Here is a 25270-nt window from a genome sequence, read left to right as displayed (position 1 = left end):
TGCCACCAGCAGATCAATCTGTACCTGTGAGGCGAGTGCATCAGCAGCCTGATGGCACCGTCAGGCTTTCAGATACCCCAAAATTGCTGCTGTGCCTTTGGCCAGACCCCAAAAACTTGGGGCAAAGTTTACCAAGAAAGTAAACGGCCAAAAGTTAGGTATGTGGGAGACACACCCACAAACCACCTCCGGCTCAGCTATATAATTGGAGGCATGGCCTCTCTGACTCCTGATCGAACTGCTTAACAGCCATGATCCCAGAGGCTCAGAAACAAATCTCGGAACCCAAAAGCTTTTGGCAGAAATGCTTCCTGTTCCTGCAGTAGGTTACTGGGGCTGGGCCACTCCAGGTGAGAATAAGTTTCGTGCCTTGGCCTGTTCCCCTTGACGGCCTGGTGACCATTATCCTCCAGAGGCCACAGGACAGTCAGGTTTGGGCCTGCAGTGACGAGACACGCAGGACCTCACCAGATGGCCCGACCCATTCCTCCCCATCCCAGAGAGACCTTGAGTCGCTGCCTACAAGCAGCCTCTCTGGCTCCTGATCAAGCAGATCAATGGGCATGATCCCAGAGACTCAGAAACAAATCTCGAAACCCAGCGGCTTTTGGCGGAAATGCATCTGGACTGCATATATGGCCATGGCTCCAGAGGCAAAAGGACTTAATCCAGAGCCTGGCAGCTTGCGGCAGAAAAGTGAATGGACCATGCGTTAAACTATGGCATCATGCCTCCCTGGGAGGGTAAGGGTGTTGCTTCCTTCCGCCTTTCTTCCCCTGGCAGCAAGATTGCTGCTGCCTTAGAGCTTATTGGAAAGCCAGGTATGAGGCGGTGGTGAGGGGGCAACTGCAGTCTCATAGGAAGGGGGGTGTTACCGGCTCGTCCTTCACACCCTACCAAGGTCTTGAGTTACCCCCCACAAGCGGCTCTCTGGCACAGCCATAACACCAGATGCACAGAAACCAATCTCTAAATTATCTGGCTCTTTGCAGAAATCCAAAATTGCGTGGCCGCAGTAGTGGCCGCACAACATTATATGATTCTCATAACCAGCTATAGAAAACAAAGTATTTCACAATGCCTTTTCAGCAATTCTGATTGTTGGGGGGGGGAGTGGAATTGTAAACAATAATGGTGCATCTTTTGTCGAAGTGATGAATGTAATCAATGTATGGAAAAGTTAAGTAGAAATCATCTGCCTCACAGGCATTGGGTGGGGTGAGAGGGGGGTATATTGGGGTTCTTGGTGGTGAAATGTGAGTACTGGTAAAGGAAAAGTTGTTTGATCATTGTATGACCAAGACTTAAACCTGAAAGCTTAGTAAATTTTCCCACAGTGATTCAATAAATAAATATAAGACGAAAAATAAATAAATAAAACTATGAAAAAAAAGTAAGGTGGAGTTCATGCCCAATTCAATCAACTAATCAGTGGCTGAATAAATAGCAGTACCTATACATAAAAAATAAAAGTTTAAAGCGTAGTAAAAGTCTAGAAACATAATAATTCCTAAAAAAAAAGGTATCCTACAAAATAAATAGGTGACTTTATTATAAAAAAGCTGTGGGGAAAATAAAAGCTGTTCTGATCCAGGTCCAGACAAATTAAAAGTGGTTTGAAAGAATATTTTAACGTTTAAAAATGATAAGAACACCTTCCTTACTACCACAGAATTGAGAAGAAATATAATTCATATCTTTAAATTATCTTTCAGTAATGTTGAAGAGAGACCTGAATGAAAGTAATTATCAGGTGCATAATCTCATTAACTTGAAATAAAAATAAAAGTGAATTGGAGACGTGTTGTTCTGAGTATTAGTTCTCCAAATGTATTCATAAAGATATTATATATATACATATATATGTATATGCATGTGTGTACCAAGTTTTTTCCTAAATCACCAGCTATATACTACTCAGAGGGAAAAAAATGTGATGAGTAATATAAGATGTACTCGGAAAGTGCAAGAGAAAAATAAATTTAGAACCAATGATGGTTAATGCATCTGAGGATCATACATTAGGGTGTTTCAGAGATTGCACAAAATAATTTTACTCCAATTTAAAATTCTTTAACATAACTTTTCTTCCTTAGTCATTGCTTTCAAATTTACAAAGTGAAAAGTTTTAACTTCTCAAGAAATCGAAAAATATATGTTAGGAAGTAGATTTATTTCTTTAACCTTGTCAACTTCTTTTAGCATATTATTTATGTGATTCCTGCAATATTCCCAGAGTCTGTAATTATTAATATAAGTATAAATAAAATTATATGTATTTACTTACAGGAAGACAAATATATGCTGTACATTTTTGTATCTTATTTTTTATTTAAACAATCATGTCCCTTTTAAAGGTAGTTTAACTAAATCTATTCCTTAAGAAAACTTGCAGAACAGTAAGCAATATGGTTTATAGAGAAATTTATTTTACCTCATAGTGAAATTTACTTAGGTGGTTTGGATCAATTTTCTACTATATATAATGTCTTAGAGTACATCTTTTTACATTCTATTCTACGAAACTATGAGGTGTTTTGTTTTTTCTAGAACACAGGACTAAAAGTAAAAATAGTAGGAACAAAGAGACAATGTAGTGAATTGATTATAAAAATATTCTTTACCTTGTAAATTCATATGACTAAAGATAAAGGTATGGTAACATGAAACTATAGTTAGTACCGATCAATCAAAAGCAAGTACAAGAGGCCAACTGTTCAAAACTCAGGAAGCAAATGACTGTTTTCCAGAAAGGCTGGACTAGTGGGCATTCCTACCAACAGTGTAAATGTCCCTTTTTCCCCACAACCACGCCAGCACTGGTTGCTTTTGTTCTTTTGAATGTGTGCCAGTCTCTGTGGTGTGAGATGATAACATGAGGCTGACACGTAAGGATAGCAGGTTAACGGGACAAGTAGATTGCTACATAGCTGGAAGCCTGCCTCATGAGCAAAGGGGAGAAGGCAGCTGGAATAGAGAAGGAATCACCAAGAAAATGATGGCGTGAAGAATCGGTAGAGATGGGAGATGTGTGCAGAAAGTAGATAAAGGACCAAACATGATAACCTCTCAGTGTCTATATTGCAAACCATAATGCCCCAAAATAGAGAGAGTATGGGGAATATTGTCTGCCCTGGAGGCAGGGGAGGGTGGGAAAGGGGGGGTATACCAGGGATTTTGGTGGTGGGGAATGTGCACTGGTGGAGAGATAGGTGTTTGATGATTATGTGATTGTAACCCAAACATGAAAGCTTGCAACTATCTCATGGTGATTCAACAAAATTTTTAAAAAAATGGAAATGACAAAGAGAAAATTGAACCCTCAGTGTTCAGGATTACTCTTATCCAGGTACTTAATGAAGCTAAGCAAAAAAAAAAAAAAAGACTTTGAAGCTGTAGCAAGGTTTGGGGACTGGACAAGCTCAAGATTAAATTCTCACTGTTATGCAAACTCACTCTTTGATATCCTCATAGCTGGAAGTATATCCAGCAGTTTTCTCCTGGAGGAACATGTATCGATGTTGGTGACAAGACCTAAATGACCAGTTATTATGTGTCTTCAGCAAATACAGATAAGGCACCCATCCTAACTAAGCTCAGGTCTTTAATGTACTCATCTGTAGATGAATATTTAGAAAGGGCTTTTGAGGCTGAAACAGCGAAAACAAACAAAGAAACAAACAAAAAAAACCTCCTCTTCCTCAAAGGCCTTTTGTGAAATGAAGCAGAGAAAGTTGGCAATGCTGCCTCATATCCTGCTGGAAGCCACATCCTTCCCTCTACCATTCTCACTAGTATCACAAATTGACTGCTTATTCAATGAAGGCATTGAAGTCTCATTTGCTCCCCAGCATCCATAGCATGTATGGCAGAAAAAGATGCCATTACTGTTTCCTCTTCTTTGAGAAGAGTTGGTCTTGACAAGAAGCTGCTAGAAATATTTCCAGTTAACAGAAGTCTAAATCACTTCGCTAATTAGTTCACTGATTGAAGGAGCTCTCTGACTTCCTGTGCTTTCAGCAGTCCTTGGGTACCAGGAAGGAACTGCAACAGAAGCTCCAGGAGCACCTTCCTTAGGAATGCCTGGTCAAGGAGGTGGTACTTTAAGGTAGAGAAGAAATAAACATCACGCTGAGTAGTCTGTCAGAAGAAAAAAGACAGATACATAACTATACCTCTCACATACGGGAATTACCTCTCACATACGGGAATTAAAGATACACAGGCAAGGTAACAAGAAAGGTTCCAAGGCAACATAACAATAGACCTGATCCACAAAATTGAGTTTTGGGGGGACAGACCATGAGAGAGGGGCATTTAGCTTCTTGAGAAAGGATGTGGGTACATTAGTGATGGGTGTGTTGTTGTTGAATTATACGCATGAGAAACTATTAGCAGTATTATAAACTGCAGCATCTCAATTATTTTTTTTTAATTTACATAAATAAAGAAGAAATGAAGTGAAATAATCTTTGGGAAACACCAGTGATTGAGCTTATGAGGACCTGGATAATGAATGGAACAAGGAAGATTTTATTGCAGAATAGGGTTTTAACAACCAAAACAATATGCTGCCCTGACGGATGGACTCAGCTCCCATGGCCAATCAGAGTTGAGTCTCCACCAGAAAGTTCAATAATACTGTTAGGGCAACATTTATTTCATGAAAGTCTTTCAGATCATGGCTCTCCTTTATAAAGCTGCCATGCTGAGTGTAGAAGTACCATTGAAATGGTGCAAAGGAAGCACATGTTGCCAAAGAAAAAAAAATTGACTTAATGAAAACATTTCTGTTTACTTAGGGGCCACACCCAGTGGTGCTAAAGGCTTACTGCTGGCACCAGGGAACCACATAGGATGCCGGAGACTAAATTCTGGTCAGCTTCATGCAAAGTAAGTCTCTTACCCACTGTACTATCTCTCCAGCCATGAAATTTGAAAAAAATATAGAGTGGTTACAAAATGTATAAGAACTGGAATCCTAAGAAGAGGAAAATTACATGACTCAAGCAAAAGACATAGTGTGTGTGTTCAGTAACAAAGTGTGTGGGCACACGCGCAGAGTGCATTTGGTGACCATAAGATGCTTCCCCATCCTGGTCGGCTGCTGACACCAGAGGATGCCTGAAGCACCAGAGGGCTGCCGAGCTGGTTAGTGATCAGTCACTGTTTATTCCAATCTCCAACTCGCTGTTTATTCCATTCTCCCCAATCCTCTATTCCCAGCTCACTGAGCACACCATTCCAGTCTCAGCTTGGCCTTCATTTCCCATCTCCTACTTTTCCCCTTGTTCCTCTCATTTTGTGCCCAGTCTCACAGCCTTAGTCATACACCCAATCTTCCAGGGTTGGGGGTAGCAATTACACATAGGTGAGATAGCACAATCAACATATGTGAAGCCCTTTCTTTTCTTCCAGGGAAGCTTCTTTTAAAACAAAGATCTCATCCTGCTAGAATTTCATCTAGGGGCATAGTTCTTCTTTCAGTAGTTCATACCCATTTAAACAGTCATCTTAAATTTACTTCTTAATAATCTTTCTAGTTATTTTATATGGACACTGTAAGAGATATATTAAGCTTAAAGGTGACTGTCCTGGAGACATCTTGTTATAGATCCCAGACTACAGTCCTCAGGCCAAATTACTCCTTTCTAACCCCAAAAGGGTCCTTATCCAGTTGTTTCTCTTTCGGTCATGACAGAATTTGTCCATTACTGTGCTCTTAACTTATTGTAAGTTTTATGGCACTTTTCCTGTGCCATTTCTATGCCAGGGTAGTTTACAGCTTGCTCTGGGTTCATCCAGTCCCTTCATCGGGACCCTGCTTTTGGGGTGCTAGGAACTAAGGGTGAGCGAGGCTTAAATAGAGATAAAAACCATGCTCAGGTGCAAATATTACTAGAAGTCAATTAACTCCCAAGTTAAAAAAGCATATTAGGGGGTTGGAAAAATAGCACAGTGGGTAGGGCATTTTCCTTGCATGCAGCTGACCCGGGTTTCATTCCCAGCATCCCATATGGTCCCCTGAGTACCACCGGGAGTAATTCCTGAGTGCAGAGCCAGGAATAACCCTTGAGCATTGCTGGGTGTGACACAAAATAAAAAAAAACCAAAAACATAGTATTAGCTGTCTTCCTGGGTCTATACAAAAAGGACATTGGGGAAATAGAAAAGCAATATTTCACTTACAAATATAAAATGTTCTTAGAAGGATCTGACCTTCTAAATCATAAGGTTTGATTTGGGGATATAAGTGATTAGCAAGATAGAGAAAGCAGAGCACACTGGAGAGATTTAAGAAAAACACAGAGGAATAGGAGTGCCTCAGGAGCACTGTGATGGGTGTAACCCAATAAACTTAAGCCCCCTGCAGCAAAGGAGAAAGGACAAACCAATGTTATCCTACAGCATAGTAGCTATTTCACCACACATTATTAAGCTAAATCACTTAAGAAAAGAGAGGAATGTGGCTTTGGTTTCTTTAGTTTCACTAAGGAAATAAAAGAATAGGCTTCCCTTGCTCAGAAGGAGGAAGAAGACTGGTTTTTGTTTTGTTTTTCCATGGAGCCTTGAGGCATCGGCTATTATATTTAGAATTCTATCTCTCATTCACTATGTGTTGTCTTAAAGCCATTCAACCAGGAGTCCTCAGATAGGAATCTGAAATGACATATTCACCAAACTTCTCTTGATAGCTGTTGTTCTTAGGTATTATGTTATGACTGTCCCACTGTTGTCTTTTACAGAGTAGTTGTGTTTCTGCATTTGTATGTGATTTGACAAACCATTTTTTTAAATAATAAAGGAGGTTATAAGTAAGTAAGTAAGTAAGTAAAGGCCCTCCCGTTGATCATCGATTTGCTCGAGCGGGCCCAGTAACGTCTCCATTGGAGACTTTGTTGTTACTGTGTCTGACATATCGAATACTCTCGGTAGCTTGCCGGGCTCTCCGAGAGGGGCGGAGGAATCGAACTCGGGTCAGCCATGTTGGCTGTGTGCAAGGCAGACGCCCTACCCGCTGTGCTATCGCTCCAGCCCCCAGGAGGTTATAAAAATCAAAAATAGAAAAATAATTAGGGTTTAATTTACTTGTTAAGACATTGCTCCTTGGGGAAAAATATGCCCATGAGCAGTGGGCACTTGCCTTGCAAGCAGCCAACCTGGCTTTGATCCCCAACATCTCATATGCACCCTTCAGTCTAGGTAGGAGTAATTCCTAAGCACCAACCAAGGATAACCCCTGATCATCACCAGGTGAGATCCAAAAACACTTGTGAGGGAAGAAAGGAAGCAGGATAGAAACAGGAAAGAATTAAGCCAGGACATTTAAGATGAGGTCTAGCCTTACCTTATTCATGAAGCACTCTGTAACAAAAATTTATCCATATGACTATCTTTGTAGCTGAGACGATTGATAGTTCAACCTCAGAAGTCAGGCTTTTGCCTCCCTGATCAATGAAAATTATGATATTGACATTCAAATATCTTGATTCAGCTGAGAGCAAACCTCCAAAACATGTGAGATAAATTTTATTTATAGGATGAAATTTAGAAGTCACCAGAACCTCAGATGGAACCCAATTCAGTTATGATATTAAGATAAAATATGCCACTAAAAAATTAGAGTATGACTTAAGATAGAAATATACATGTAAAGTATAATCTATTTCTAAATACTTTGTGCTATGCATTTCAATTGTGTGCAAAAAGAATTTTTAAAAAAGCAAAAGAAAAAAATGGTACCATAAAATAGGAATTAGAGTAATCAACTGTATTAAGTTCTCATAACACACAGACACACATACACAGAGACACACACATGCACTCATCTTTATCAAAAAAATATACAGATAGCAGAGTTGAAGTGGCAGGTTTAAATTATGTAAGGGATATTACACTTTTAATATTCCATTGAGTACAATCTCAGCTACTATTCATCTGTGAATGTACATAGAATCTGGGGAATAAACTTGCAGAAAACTTTTACTGATTTTTTTGACCTTGTGTTTGGAATTTCATTATTACTGTGAATTATGTTTAAATATGTTTGCATCAAGCTGTTAGGTGTCTTTGAACACTTCAGCCCCAAAGTCTTGAAATATGATTTTATGAGAGCAAGAGGGATAAAAACTGAACTGCTACCATTAGATGCTCTTAGAAAGGCAAGCAAAGACATCATTTCTTTATTATAAGGGAGTTTCTCTGGAATTGCTACAGAATTTTGTATTTTGAGTAGTCACAGGGGAAGAATTAGAATATTATTCTGCTGTAAAAGGAATCTTTGCATTAAATATCCCAATGAATATTTGATGCCAACACTTATTTTTCATTCTTTTCCCATCTAAATGCATCTGAAACTATATACTTTTTGTATAAAATATTTGAAAGCAACTTGACTCTGTGAGCATCTCATCTTGTCATGTTTTAAAAATGATTTGTTCTTTAAGATATTTTCAGGATGCTTACAGTTTAAGAACACTTAGGATTTATTATTACAACTTCTACAACTGAATGTTTTATGTAAATAACTTCATTCTTATCATGAATATTTTTGTGTCTGAATATTGGATTAGATGCAGTTTCAGCTTGGAGGTTTATAGTCTAACCAGACCTATGAGTAGAATCTGTGAGAGATTATAAAATGGGGTTCTCCCATTCTGACAAAAAATGGGGTAACTGCAGAAGCAGGCTAACCATCAGCACTAGGACCGACTAGATCTTGAGTACCAAAAAAAAATGGTTCCACTGATATAAACTTTGAAGAAAACCACATTTTCATTTAACTATAAAGATATTTCCAATGTGGAGTCAGATATCTGGTCATACGTTATCTGTCTTCTCTGCCACACACCAATTATGACACTTTTAGCTGTCATTTGCCCGCCTAACACTAGGTTTCCTTGCCTTTAAAATAGAAGCATATAATTTTGCACATCTCTCACACATTTTCACCCCAGTGCACAAGGAAATAAAACCCTTTTGCTTTTACGTATCATCTCTTCTCTCCATCCTCAGTCAATCTCTGGGGACAAAATTCTTATCATTCATCAATCCATCTCAGAGTTTATTTCCCTTATAAACATTTCTACCCTCTACTTGCAAAAATTTTTGCCCCTGTGGTTGTGATACCATGACATTTTTTTTCCCTTTATTTTATTTTATTTTTTTTTTAAATTGTAAATTTACAATTTTTTGTGCTTTGGTTTCAATTATACAATGATCAGATACCCATCCCTCCATGACATTTTTAATATGACTCCACTATAATAGAACAAGGAGATAGAATTGGAAATTGACACATTTTTGTGTGTGTGAGAACTTTCTGTGTGCCAGGCACTGTGCAAATGACATTCACACATTTTCTCAATTAATTCTAAAAACAACTTTTAAAGTAGGTGATGTTTTCTCTACTATCCATATAAGAAAACAGCCTCTGCTGGTTAAAAATGACAGATCCAGTGATTAGGGGAGTTCACAAAATAGTCCATTTTAGATGACAGTTTTTTTTTACTCTATACTACTACCACTCATTCTATTGCTTTGTTCTTTTTTCTATATAAATATTTTCCTCATTGCTTTATTCCAAAGATTTCACATATAGTGCTTTCTTTTTGTACAGCTAAAATGAGGTATAATGCACATATCAACTTGTTATTGTAACTATATGATTAGGTCGCCTCAGTTATTCATAGATATGTGCTGTAATGGCCACAGTCAACATATTCATCACTTAAAAATGGATTCTTGGGCCAGAGCAGTAGTATAGCAGGCATGATACTTACCTTGCATTAGGCTGACATGTGTTTGACCCCAGGCAACACATGTGATCCCTAGTGATCAAAGCCAGATATAAGCCTAGAGCTCTTCCTATGTGGTAATAAAAACAAAAACAAAAACATTAAAGAATGATTCTTTACAAATCAGGCATTTTTCATCCTAAGTAACCTGTTAATGTGTGTTCTGATTAAAGATTTTTCTATTCCAGCCTGGCAAGCTACCGAGAGTATCTCGCCCTCACCGCAGAGCCTGGCTAGCTACCCGTGACATATTTGATATGCTAAACACAGTAACAACAAGTCTCATGATGGAGACGTTACTGGGCCCGCTCGAGCAAATCTATGAACAACGGGAGGACGTGACCGTGACCATGACTATTCCAGACAGTCATATGACTGTGTACATGGACTCTCATGACTAGCTTCTTTCAACTTTGCCCAAGTTGTAGCAGTACTTTATTAATTTTTATGGCTGAATACATTTTATTTTGTGAAAAGACAATATCTTACTTATCCATTAATTGGTTGATGGACATTTCAGTGTTTCAATCTTTTGTTCTTATTTGGGTTATGAGTAGTACTGCAAAAAATATTTTTATACAGTTTTTGTGCATATATGTCGTTATCTTCTGAATTAACACCATAATAATAGAATCTATAAATCATAAGATAGATTAAATTGTTTGAAAAACCTCCAGTTTTCTGCAGTACTAGTTCATTTTACACACCTTATGAGGATTTCAATTTCTCTACATTCTTGTCAACAATTATATGATTTTTTTACCTTGGTCACTCTCCTCCGTTGTTCATCGATTTGCCCAAGCGGACTCAGTAATGTCACCATTTTGAGACTTGTTGTTATTGTGTTTGGAATATTGAATATGTCATGGGTAGCTTGCTAGGCTTTGCCGTGTGGGTGAGATACTCTCGGTAGCTTGCCAGGCTCTCTGAGAGGGGCAGAGGAATCGAACCCAGTTCGGCCGGGCTGGCTGTGTGCAAGGCAAATGCCCTACTGCTGTGCTATTGCACCTGCCCACTTTGGTCATCTCACTGAATATAAGTAGCATTTCAGGTTATTTTGACTAATGATGATGTTAGACAACTTTTGATGCATTTATTGACTATTTACATGTTTCTGGAGAAATATCTACTTAAATCCTTTGCCCATTCTGTATTTTCTTGTTGAATATTCTTTATATTAAGAATGCAAGTCTTTAATATGATAGTCTGTAAATATTTCCTCTCATCTCAAATTTTTTCCCACTGAATAATATACTTAAACACATTTTTATTTATATATTTTGTTTATATAAATATATAAATAAAAATATTTATATAAACACATAAATATTTTTATTTATTGTGAATATTTTTAATTATTGTGAATATTGTGACTATGTATTTAGGGCATTCTTTCTGTTTCCTTCCCAATACTGATACAGAATCCAATGAAATCAGTGTTGGCATATTAGATGATCATCAAGTCCTCATAAAATTTAATTGCATTGAATTGAACAAATCTTCACAGCTGCTATGAAAATCCTGTGAGAAAATTGAAGTCAGTGAGATTTAAGTGGAACAAATCGCTAAACAAAGGTCAAAGGAAAAAGTGTGTGGTTACAACTATATCAGAATAAAGAATTTCTTTGAGGGTTTAGGTTGCTGCATAAATAAAGTTTTTATTACACAACATTCTAATATTAGCAACTATCGCCTGATCCGCCTATTGTCTGGCTGGCATCTACAAGCTGTTCACTCAAGTCATCCTGAATAGGATTGGCAGAACACTAGATGAAGAACAACCATGCGAGCAAGCCGGTTTTTGAAAAGGATTCAGCACAACTGACCATATCCGCACGATAATCAAGCTCATTGAGGTTTCTCGGGAGTTCCAGATGCTGCTCTGTCTAACGTTCATTGATTTAAAGAAGAACTTTGATTCTGTTGAGACGGAAGCCGTCATTGAAGCCCTACCCAATCAGGGCATTCACACTTAATACATCAGGATCCTCCGTGAGCTGTATTACAGATTCACTACCAGGATCTCACCGTTCTACAAAGAAGTGATCATTGATGTCAAGAGAGGGGTTCGGTAGGGTGATACTTTTTCACCGAAACTCTTCATCGACACCCTCGAGAATGTCATGCAATGACTGGAATGGGAAGGGATGGGAGTGAAGATAGGTGGTCGGCAACTACACCATCTCCGCTTTGCTGATGACATTGTTCTAATAACACCCAACATTAGCCAAGCAGCACAAATGGTGGCTGACTTCGACCATGAGTGTGGAAATGTCGGACTACAGCTGAATCTCACGAAGTCAATGTTTATGAGAAACAGTGTCTTCCTGATGTTCCATTCACTCTCAATGGAATGACCATCTCCGAATGCAACAGTTATGTGTACCTAGGTCGAGAAGTCAACATGATGAATGACCTGGCACCTGAGTTGCGCAGGAGGAAGAGAGTGGCTTGGAGTGTCTTCAAGAGCGTCAAAGAAATAACTAAGAAGACGAAGAACCTCTGGTTCTGGACACATCTCTTTGATTCCACTGTTCTTCCTGCATTAACATATGCCTCAGAGACCTGGGCCCTATGAAAACAGAATGAGAACGCTATTCGGGTCTCTCAAAGAGGAATCAAAAGAGCTATGCTTGGAGTATCATGTTTCACTCAAATGAGAGAAAGAATCCCGAGTTCCAACCTCCATCGACAGTCAAGAATCAGGGATGCTGTCTCATTTGCCAAGGCATCAAAAATCAGATGGGCTGGACACGTAATGATATTTGTAGGCAACTGCTGGAATAGAGCTATTATTGACTGGATTCTATGGGACGCCCAAAGATCACATGGCTGCCCACCCTCAAGGTGGTCATACTTCTTCGTCAAGACCCTGAACAATCAGTTTGAGGCTCCTTATGTTCCTAGAATGAACAGACGCCACTGGGCTACACTAGCATGCCACAGGGACAAATGGAGATGTTACTGGCTTGAGCAAATTGATGATTAACAGGAAGTCAAGTGATCGAGTAATTTCACAACGTTAATATCATGCAGTGGAATTTACTTTTATGGGTGGATGAGGGTTCTCACAAATGGTGCCCAGGAAATCCAGGGCCCTTTCTGGTGATTCTTGATCAACATGAATAGTGGCTTAATCTGAGAAACCCATGATGCTTCCGGGGCCTCATAGAGACAAAGGGCAACCCAATAGTACTTGGGGACATCTAGGGCTGCACCTGGCAATGTTTGAGGGATTGTGAGATGCAAGGAACTGAACTAAGATTGGACACATGCCACAACATCTGTATAATTGCTGTGATTTCTTACTTTTAAATTTTAATATTACCATATTTTCCAAGTTTAAATTCTTTTTCTGTATCTGCTGAAATAGCTATGTAATTTTTTTCAGATGTTAAACCATGAATTACTAGAATCAATGCTATTTGATTTATCATATATATTATATATCATTATATATGTATATGCTTTGCAAGAGTTTGAATTTCGGGGCTGGAGCTATAGCACAGCGGGTTGGGCATTTGCCTTGCACGCGGCCGACCCGGGTTCAATCCCCAGCATCCTATATGGTCCTCCGAGCATCGCCAGGGGTAATTCCCGAGTGCAGAGCCAGGAGTAACCCCTGTGTATCTCCGTATGTGACCCAAAAACCAAAAACCAAAACAAAAAAACCTTGCTTTCTAAGAGTTTGTTTGAATTTCAATTATATATATAATCCCATATATCATTATATATGCATATATAAGTTTTTTAAAAGTTTGCTTGATCCTCGAGTGAATAGTTTGTAGATGACAGACAATAGGCAGATTGGGCGATAGTTGCCAATGTCGTGGATGTCTCCTTTCTTGTATAGTAGTACAGTCCTGCTGGTTTTCCATTGGGATGGAACCTTGCATTCAGACAGGTAGCGTGTGAAGAGTCGAGTCAATGTATTGATGAGTACTGATGGTAAGTTCTTCAGGTGTTCAGGTCTGATCTTGTCTGGGCCAGGTGCTCTTTGTTTCTTTACCGACGAGATGGCATGTTGGATTTCGGAAGGGAGAACATTGGGAACGACATATCCATCATGTGGTATGTGGTATGTGGGCAAGTGGATGTGGCTATTAAAGAGATCTGAGTAGAAGTCATGAATAATCTTCTCCATTGCCCTTCTGGAAGATGTGATAGATCCATCATGATGTCGGAGGGCAGTCATCTTGGTTTTGTAGTTGGTGAAGGACAGGATTAGCAGAACACTAGATGAAGGACAACCATGTGAACAAGCTGGATTCCGAAAAGGATTCAGTACCATCGACCATATCCACACAATAACCAAACTCATTGAGGTATCTCAGGAGTTCAAGATGCCGCTCTGTCTAACGTTCATTGATTTAGAGAAGGCCTTTGATTCTGTTGAGACGGAAGCGGTCATGGAAGCCCTAGCCAATCAGGGCGTACAAACTCAATACATCAGGATCCTTCATGAGCTCTATTGCGGATTCACTACCAAGATCTCACCATTCTACAAAGAAGTAATCATCCATATCAAGAGAGGGGTTCGGCAGGGTGATACCATTTCACCAAAACTCTTCAGTGTCACCCTCGAGAACATCATGCGACGACTGGAATGGGAAAACATGGGAGTAAAGATAGATGGTCGGCAACTACACCACCTCTGCTTTGCTGATGACATCGTTCTAATAACACCAAACATCAGCCAAGCGGCACAAATGCTGAACGACTTTGACCATGAATGTGGAAAGGTCGGACTACAGCTGAATCTTACAAAGACAATGTTTATGAGAAACAGCCTTGTTCCTGACGCTCCATTTGCTCTCAACGGAACCACCATCTCCGAATGCAACAGTTATATATACCTAGGTCGAGAAATCAACATGATGAATGACCTGACACCTGAGTTGCGCAGGAGGAAGAGAGCGGCTTGGAATGCCTTCAAGAGCATTGAAGAAATAACTAAAAGGACAAAGAACCTCCAGCTACGAGCACATCTCTTTGATTCCACTATTCTTCCTGCATGAACATATGCCTCAGAGACCTGGACCCTACGAAAACAGGATGAGAACGCTATTCGGGTCTCTCAAAGAGGAATTGAAAGAACTATGCTTGGAATATCACGATTCACTCAAATGAGAGATAGAATCCAGAGTTCTGATCTTCGTCAACGCTCAGGAATCAGGGACACTGTCTCATTTGCCAAGACATCAAAAATCAGATGGGCTGGACACGTAATGAGGTTTACAGACAACCGCTGGACTAGAGCCATTACTGATTGGATTCCACGGGACATCAAAAGATCACGTGGACGCCCACCTATAAGATGGTCAGACTTCTTCGTCACGACCCTAAATAATCGGTTTGAGGCTCTGCATGTTCCTAGAACGAACAGATACCACTGGGCTACGCTAGCACGCAACCGGGATGAATGGAGACGTTACTGGCACCCGCTCGAGTAAATCGATGAATAACGGGGATTAAGTGATTAAGTGATAAGTTTGATCCTCAATTATATGTATATATAATCTCACTATACATATCACTATATATATTTTGTAAGTTTTTGTTTGAACCTCAATTATAATTAGTTTAGTAATTTGTTTGGAATAGTTATATGTTTTTCTGTTTATATATGTAGGCTACTATCTACTCTTGTAAAACCCTTAATAGGTCTTGTATCTGTATTATGTTGACCTTACAAAGAAACTTGAGTAGTGTGTTCTTTCCCTCTGTGCTCTGCCAGCTTTTATAAAATTTTTAGCTTATATATTTCTTATAAGTTTAGAGATATTTGTCAGGACAGCTATACATTTTTAGATACCATTTGTAAAATATTTTCAATTGACTTGTTTTAAGAGATGTATAGGAAATTTTCTATTTTCATCTTCTTATGTTCATAATAGTATATTTAGTTTTTTACAAATAATTTATTTCTAATAATATATAATCAAAGGAGCAGTAGCACAGTGGTAAGGCATTTGCCTTGCACACAGCCAATATGGCCAACCCAAGTTCGATTCCTCCGCCCCTCTCGGAGAGTCCGGCAAGCTACTGAGAGTTTCTCACCCACACGGCAGGGTCTGGCAAGCTACCCGTGATGTATTCATATGCCAAACACACTAACAACAAAGTCTCCAATGGAGACATTACTGGGCCCGCTCGAGCAAATCGATGAACAACAGGAGAGTGACAGTGAGTGACAGTGACAGTATAATCTCACTATTTTAATGCTTATTCCTGATATTATAATGTGTTTTATCTATTTTTCCGTGTTAGTTTTACAAGATATCATTTCATTACGTTATAATTAACCAACTTTAGAATTTAAGAATCATATATCTGAATTTTACTCTTCTCTTTGTTTCAATCCTTCAATTTTCAAGGTTTGTTTTGTTTTTGTTTTCCAGACTTCTGCAGTAGAATTTTAATAATTTGTTAATATTGTTTCAATAAACATGTTTATAGTTATAAATTTTGTTCTTTTCTTGAAGTTTTGATACATAATTTTTAGTTTTCTACCACTTACAACTCAGATGAAACCCCACGATTTTCTTTGATCAGGAGGATATCTGGAAATATTTTTATTAACTTCTCAGTTGCTTTTCTTTTTTTTTTTTTTTGGCTTTTGGGGTCACATCTGGTGATGCACAGGGATTACTCCTGGCTCTCCACTCAGGAATTACCCCTGGCAGTGCTCACGGGACTATATGGGATGCTGGGAATTGAACCTGGGTCAGCCGAGTGCAAGGCAAACGCCCTACCCTCTGTGCTATTGCTCCAGTCCCTTCTCAGTTTATTTTCAATTGTAAATTTCTAGTTTCATTTTACTAATGGTAAGTATGAATTCTTTCTACTATAAACCCTTGCCTCCTGAGAATAGAGAAAATTAATGGTTATTTACTTGCATCCCTTCTATAATTGAACCAGATGAAGTTTAGGTCAAAGATTTATTTGGATTTCCCTTTCACCTGGTTTTATCTATCTAGAGAAAAACTTATAACATTAATTCACTTGAATTTTATATTATTTTGCTTTTATGTTCTAGGCCTCCAATATTCCAACTTGCCCCTGATATCAGCAAAAAGAAGTTGTTTGTATTTAACCATAATCCATATTCTAATTTACCATGGCAGTTTATGGAGCCATCACAACATCAGTAGTCTATTGTTTTCATAGTCTAAGTAGATAATGATTAGTAAGAGTATTCACACACTTCCCTATGTGACAAAAGATTACTTTTATCAAGGCACCCTTATAAAGATCAGGTAAAATATAAAAATGAATATATATATAATATATATACTGACTCTCTGAGAAGCCAGTAGAGAATTTCAAAGTGCCAGTGGTGAAAATGGACTTCTAAGCCAGAAGAAGCCCATTTTCTATTAATTAAATCGATGATGATGCCACAAAAAACAAATTTATTGAAAATAAATACAATAGTTTGAATAGAACATTGATAAGAAATCCACGTTCAGTAAAGCACAGGTAATATTCTTTGTGTCATGCCATGGCATGACAGTTTGAACAGCAGCAATGTTGCAACTTTAATGACTATATCAGACGGTAAGAGGTTCAGAAACTATCCTGATGTCAAGACTAGGGCATACTGAAGTGGCCTAGGTGAAGAGAGCTAATCTCAATAACTAACGTGGTGAATACACTAAAACAAAAATTAAAATCAGTCTTATAATAGTTTTGTGCTCTGTATGAGTCAGTTCAATGGACTCATAGGAACATTTACATAGCTCAGTATAAGTCTCTCAAAAACAATTCTACTTGAAGAAGAGATTTCATAAATTTACAAAACAATAGAAGGAATATGCAAATATCAAATCATTAGCATATGGAACAAGTGGAATCCCAGGTACACACATAATAAATCAGCTTGTAATATAATTTTAACTTAACATGTTTTAATTAGAAAAATGACAATAAATGTTCCACTACAGTGCTTTGAAAATATTCCTGCTGCAAATATATAGGAATACTGGATAAAATGTAACAATTTATATGTTAAAGGCATTGAAAAAGATTTAAGTACTAACACTAAACAAGGTTTGCTAAAATTAAGAGGAAATCATAGCCACAAGCATCTATTATCACTACCCTGGGAGTGTATAGGAAGGGAGAAAAGACAGGTAGATTATTTGATTCTCTCAAATTTGGATTTGCATTTCAGTGTTCAAAGCCAATCAGGAAATACCACCTCAAGCTTTTTTAGGAGCATTGATGGAAATTTTTATCCCAGAGCAAATATGAAACCTACAGAAGGCTATGGGAAATAGAAAAAATAGTCTTCTGTCATAGATGGACCAACAAATCTATATTTCTAAGATGGGAGTAACAGAAATCTTTGCCTTAGATATACAACCCTTTGTGAAGGATTTGAATGAGAATACAATAAATTTATGTTCAAAATTATTGCAGAAATAAAGGGAAGAAATGAATTTAAAGATCTGAAAGACATCAGGACAAAAGAGAATGAAAAGACATCAGGACAAAAGAGAAGAGGCAGTAATTTTTAGAGAAAATTGCATACAGTTTCTTTGGAAGGAAAATTAAAACTGAATCATAGAGTACAGAGAGGACAGGACATACTATAAGAGATTATGAATTATGCAGTATAAAATGGCAAGTTACAATGTTGTGACAATACTATAAAAGAAAACTGCTAGGATTTTTGAAACCTAGTTTCAGGTATTCTCAATTTTAAAAGATACACTGAGTCTCCAACAAAATGAATAACAATAAATTTACAACAATTAAAATTGTATGCAAAATAGAAAAAACCACCTCAAAAACAAAAGAGTTTGCCAAAGAAGGAAAATAGTGTAATTAAACAAAAATCACTCTGAATGAAAAGGAGAGACCAGGAATAAAATGAGCAAACCAAATATATAGGAAGTAGAGGGAGTGAATAAGAAAAAAAAAACTTTAAACTGGTATAATTAATTTCAAATATAGCAAAATCACCACCCACAGTAAGGACTTAACCAGGGTATTTAGAAATAGGTATCTATAACTTGAATCACGGTCACGGATCACGGATCACGGTCCTCCCGTTGTTCATTGATTTGCTCGAGGGGACACAGTAACTTCTCTATCACGAGACTTTGTTGTTACTGTGTTTGGCATATCGAATACATCACAGGTAGCTTGCCAGGCTTTGCCGTGAGGGCGAGATACTCTCGGTAGCTTGCCGGGCTCTCCGAGAGGGGCAGAGGAATTGAACTCGTGTCAGCCATGTTGGCTGCATGCAAGGCAAATGCCCTACCCGCTGTGCTATCGCTCCAGCCCATAGGTAAAGGTAAAGGTAAAGGCCCTCCCGTTGTTCATCGATTTGCTCTAGCGGGCCCAGTAACGTCTCCATTGGAGACTTTGTTGTTACTGTGTCTGGCATATCGAATACATCACGGGCGGCTTGCCAGGCTCTGCCGTGCGGGCGAGATACTCTCGGTAGCTTGCCGGGCTCTCCGAGAGGGGCGGAGGAATCGAACTCGGGTCGGCCATGTTGGCTGCGTGCAAGGCAAACGCCCTACCGCTGTGCTATTGCTCCAGCTCCAGCCCATAACTTGAATAAAAACAGAAATATCAGCCATAAATATAAAACTATATATGAAGAGCTGAGGAAGAATAACTAATTTATTTATAGTATTAACATTACTAAATAGAAGTATTAAAATTTATAGAAAAGGTAACTATGTATTTATTCAATCTCCAGATACTAGATTAAAATAGTCATTTTGAAAAAAGAGACATCACATTTTAAGTGAAACAAATACAACTCTTTAAATGCGACTTTCTTTTGTTAACCCATATTTTATATGCTGTTTCATATAAGATCCCTCCCTTAATGCACTAATAGGAGGCCTGAAAGATTTAAGAGGCTTTCTAACATGTAAAGAGAAAGACTTACATGCAAAGATAAATTGAAGAGCTGGAGAGATACTAACAAAGATTTCCCTGCACACGGCTGATTCTGGATTAGATTCTGGGCATCCCATATGTTGCCCTGAGCACCACCAAGAATAATTCCTGAGGTAGTAGTACCAGGAGTAACCCCTGGGCATTGCTGATTGTAGGCTACAAACAAACAAAACAAAACAAAAAGATAAATTTAAAATATGTTACAACAATAATACATCATTTTAGTGCGAGTCCAAGCTGATTGGTATGCCTGACATACCTTGTGGTGGCACACCATGACTTCTACCTTTTTATAATACTTTTCTTGTGAATGTGGTTGGGAATTGCAATTTTCCTTCATCAAATGAAAAACCTCCTAGGTAAGGAAATACCAGTTCTGGTAATTCAGTTATAATTAAGATGTCCTCTCAACTGAGAAGATTCTCTGCCTAACCTAGATAGAGTTGCAGCATGGTCGAGGGCTGGTGAGAGAACTTGGGAGTAGGTCACGTGGTGGGAGCCATCGCAGCACTTAGAAGCTGAGAGGTTGGCACTGGCAGCCAGCAAGAAGGAAAGGGGACCATTCTTCTGCAGTAGCAAGATATTAAATTCTTACCACAACCATGTGAGCTTGGAAGAGGACACTAATCTCCGAAAAGGGACTTAGGTTGACTGACATCTAGTTACAGCCTTGGGAGACCCTGAGCAGAGAACCCAGTTTAGCTATTCAGACTCGTGACCCACCGAAATTGTAAGGTAATAAATGTGCCTTGTTTTAAATCCCTAAGCTCGTGATAATTTATTACACAGCAGAAGAAAACTAATACAATAATTCCACTGGTTTGAAAAACTGCCACACTCTCCATCACGTTAAATTATATGGGGAACCTGGGAATACAGATGAAGGAGCTGCAAAGAATTTCCTCCAAGATTAAAATAATTGAATGTGAAGACGTCTATGCTTTAGATCAGACTTTTGGTTTTAAGGAATCTTCCTTCCTTATAAGCAAATGACCTCAAAAGGCCCTTTTTTGAAAGAATCAGCAAAATTCCAGCATGAAACTATAGAAAATCAGCTGTTTGAGACATTTGTGATAATAATGCTGAAGATGATAGGCACTTAACTGAGTGAGTTTTCGTCCTTTTGTCCTATTTTTCACTTTTAGTAATGGTTACAATGAAAACAATGGAATATTTTTATTCCACAAAATATTCCAATATTAAAATTTCCTAGGTTTTACACTGATTTATTCTAGTCTATTTTCCCCATGTGCTTCACCATGATTTCTATCGTGCAGTATAGATGAAAATTTTCTGGAACCCATATAGGTGTACACATATATACACATTTACATATGTACACATTCTGAAACATATTCTTAACCTCTATTACAAAGACCTAAATGGCAATATAGCATGGAGCCCTGGTACCAACTCTTCTTTGTGTGTTTTCTAAGAAAGACACGATACACGAGGGAATCAATGTCTTCTCCAAGAGTATAGTGTCAATACTGTTGTGAATAATGGTTATGCTGAGAGTTTGATTCCCAAATTATACCCTTAAACCCCTTGATATACATTGTATTGCTTGCTATTAAGAGACTCCTATTTTAATACTATTATTCCATTATCTGAGGTCAATGTATAGACATTTTGTAGCTAGATTATTATTAAAATAATTCTGTATTTCCAGTTTAAATCAGTCTTATTTTTATTTCCTCTCCTGTCATTAATATATGAAAAAACATTTATTAACAAACTATAATTCATAAGTCAAAACTTCATTATTATCACGAAATTTGCTTACTATTTAGGAGTTCTTTTGAGTTTTGATGAAAGTCAAGTAGTTGTGATAGAGATAGTATAGGTCACAGAACAAAATATATCTAAAAATTCATGTCTTTAACAAAACTGTTTGTCAATACATAATGTATAGATTGATAATTAAAGACCACTATGGATTTTTGTAATCTAATTTCTCTGCCTACATTGTATTACAGTTTGACATCAAGCAAACAATTGTGCTTCTAAAAATCTCTATTTTGTAACTTTGAAACACAGAAAATTCTTTTGTCAACCATCACACCCTCCACAATAAGTACATTGAAGGGTTTCTTTAAATGTTCTTATTTTGGCAAGAGAAAGTAATTTTATATTTGCTAAAAAAAAGTCACTGGATTTTAATCCTTGTATCCACAATTGTGTCAGTTTTTCTTATTTTATATTATGTATTGGAAAGTTTGTTATACATGAATATCACATATTAAAATGTGTTATAGTTATCCCTCTAAAGTCTAAAAAACACAATCCTCAGGATATAAATGGCTACTTTTCTATTACATTATAAATTTGAGTAAACTTTGTCCCTTTGGATATAGCACTATTACCTCCCACTCTTATAAAAACGTACTTAAATGAAGTTAGCCAACTTCTCCTTGGGCCATTTAAAAATCTGTTGAAAAATATTAGGTGTGAAAGGTTAATACTAAAATAATGCAGGCAAATGGTGGCTAATACAATTGAAATGATGGATGATCATTTAAATATTGTCCCTGGTGGAGATTCAGGGTGTTGATGGGCTCGACATGTGGTGCTGTTATCTTCTATTTGTCATAATTATAGAATAGATTTTAGGTCATTTGACTAGACAGAGAATTTGGAGTTTATTATTTAAATGGAAACCTTTTGCTGCCTGGAAATATTTCTGTGATCTTTTATCATATACGATAGATTAGCTCTCAACACTGACAAATTGAGTGAAGCTATTATTAGTTGGCAAATGATATATTCTTAAAAGTCTCACATTTCCTCACTGCTCTTCAATACTGTATGCTGGATATTTTCTCTCTTTTCTTCCCATAAAAATGAGAGAATATATGCACATATATATAACTATACATACAGAATATGCATATATGTTGTTGAAAAGTAACTAGTCTGAAATGTTCCTTAATATCTTCTATCCAACATGTCCATATAACTAATCATAGAAGAAAACTATCCCAAAATGCCATTTATTTCCACAATAAATCACTGAAACATTGGAATCTGGAGAAGACTTTTAGAAAAGTATCAATGCTGTCTTGGAAACTAATGTACTTCTGTATCTTTCCTAGAAAGAAAAATTCTTCATATTCACTCAATGTTTAAGAAATATATAAGAACAGTTACATGTATTAACCATGTACTATCAAGTACTTCTGTTTTGTTTTAACACACATTATTTTATTTAATCATCACATTATTTGTGTAATATCATTTCATTCTTATATAGGAGAAAAGCTGCTTAATGAAAGATAAATCTGATAATAAAATCATGTCTGAGCTGGGGCAGGTAAGGCACTTGCCTTGAGTGTGAATAACCTGGCTTTGATCCCCAGCACCCCATTTTCTCAAACCACAGCCCACAGAATTATTAGCTGATTAAAGAGCTAGGAGGAAGCCCTGAGTACTACTAAATAGTCCCCAAACAAAACCAAAATAAATAAATAAATAAATAAAATTATGTTTATTTGGGCCTGAGCAATAGCACTGAGAGTAGGACATTTGTCTTGCATGCAGCTGACCTGGGTTCAATTTCTCCGCCCCTCTCGGAGAGCCCGGCAAGTTACCGAGAGTATCTCGCCCACATGGCAAAACCTGGCAAGCTACCTGTGACGTATTCGATATGCCAAACACAGTAACAATAAGTCTCACAATTTGTTGTGAGACGTTACTGGTGCCCGCTTGAGCAAATCAATGAACAACGGGAGGACAGTGCTACAGTGCTATGTTTATTTGATTAAAGGGTGATACAGCTTCTACTTCTGTTCATTAGTTTCTTCAACCAACATTTATATTCTTCTTTAGTGCAATAATCTTTGGTGTCATTTCGTCGATTCGTCGATTGCCTCGAGCAGGCCCCAGTAACGTCTCTTTCATCCTAACCCTGAGATTATATTCAAGGCTCTTTAGGAGAATGAGACCCATCATTGTTACTGGTATTTGGCATATTTGGTACGCCACGGGGAGTTTGCCAGACTCTGCCCTGTGGGCAGGCTACAATTGATAGCCTGCAAGTTTGTCCAAAGTAGGAATGAGATAGTAAGATGTCATAAAAGATGTCCTGAGAAGATGATGCGCGGCCGCAAATGCGACCGCGCGGTTCCGGGAGCTGGATTTTATAGTCTCTGAGTCTTGGCTGTTGATGGGATTACACGGCGCCTGAGGGCCAGGTGGTGGGTGTGACCCCCGCCTACTGGAATTTGGAGGATCTGGGTGGAGGATGCTCGACTCCAATCAGAATAGGCTGGGAGATCTCGGCCCCGGAACCCGTGTGGATTTGTCCCTCTGCCAGTACCTTCAGGTGTGCGGAGAGTGGTCTCAGAATGGTGGTGGCTGGTCCTGGAGGTCTTCGGCTGCCGGAACCCTGGTCGGGGCAGGGAGGAAAGCTCAACCCGCTCCCCTCCAACGGGCTCTGGTGAGGAATGGCCAGGTGCGGGGGCAGACTGCACTGTTCTTGTCCGGGAGCTGGCTTTGGTGTCATTATTTTATTTTATTTTTTGTTTTGGGGTCAATCTGGCTGTATTCAGGGCTTACTTCTAGCTCTGTGTTCAGGAATCACTCCTGCCAGAACCAGGAGCCGTATGGGGTGCTAGGAACCTGTATGGGTTGCATGCAAAGCAAAAGAACTGTCTGGTTTAAAATTGCTCTGGTTGGTCTCTGATATCACTATTTTAAAGGACATTTCAGGAAAGTTCAAACACTGTAATGCAGAAGATCAAGATAACTTTTATGGGACCTATAGAAACTTAAATGAAAAGGAAACATAGAAGACAAAAATGCATATATTTAATTGGCATGGTGTGATAATATTTTAGTATTATTGATAAGGTATTGTGGCTTTAGGTTGAGAATCAGCAAGGAAGACCAAGAGACTGGTACATGATATTCTTACATATGCTTTCTCTCAATATGCTACAGGACAATATTTAGATGTTGTTATCCAAGTCAATTATCCAATCCTATATTTTAGCTCAAATTTTTCAATGAATGGTTGAACAACTATCCGCTTTTCTTTGAAAATGATGAGATGAGTATTGGAAGGAGTATATTTCTCCGAGAAACTTTACGAAGAATATCATCTTGACTTCTGAAAACCAAATATTAGATTGACAGATATTGGCTAGAATATGATCATTTTTTGTCGTAAAAATTCAATTAAAATTTTAACAATGTGATACCTCAGTAGTCCTAGTAATTGAACTTCAGAATCAAACTACCTACCTAGCTAGTTAGTTCCAGAACACTAAATCTTGGCATTCTGGTTTTTCACTAATTATAAAAGAGAATTGGTTGATTGGGTCTGGCAAAGAAGAACTCATCTGTATGTTTATCAATAAGATAAATTTTATGATCTAAACTAATTTATGAATTAGCCAGGATAGAAAACAGTGTCCAAGCACATGATATAAACTTCAAGGGTAGGAAATTATTCTTCTATATAAACAGTGAATTGATGTAAAGAGACTGAAAGTCAAACTTTATTTTGAGGAAAATGAGAAAACCTGAATAAAAATGAAGGAAAATTT

The 25270-nt window shown here is 38.0% G+C and overlaps 1 pseudogene; it reads left to right on the top strand.

The window, feature by feature from the left end:
* The first annotated feature begins 3865 nt into the window (after nt 1-3865).
* The window catches only part of LOC130037497 (eIF5-mimic protein 1-like), a 142576-nt pseudogene continuing 121171 nt past the window's right edge, over nt 3866-25270 (top strand).

Source organism: Sorex fumeus, unplaced genomic scaffold (assembly GCF_029834395.1).
Source record: "Sorex fumeus unplaced genomic scaffold, SorFum_2.1 ptg000072l, whole genome shotgun sequence".
Lineage (NCBI taxonomy): Eukaryota > Metazoa > Chordata > Mammalia > Eulipotyphla > Soricidae > Sorex > Sorex fumeus.
This window is presented reverse-complemented; position numbering and strand designations above follow the sequence as displayed.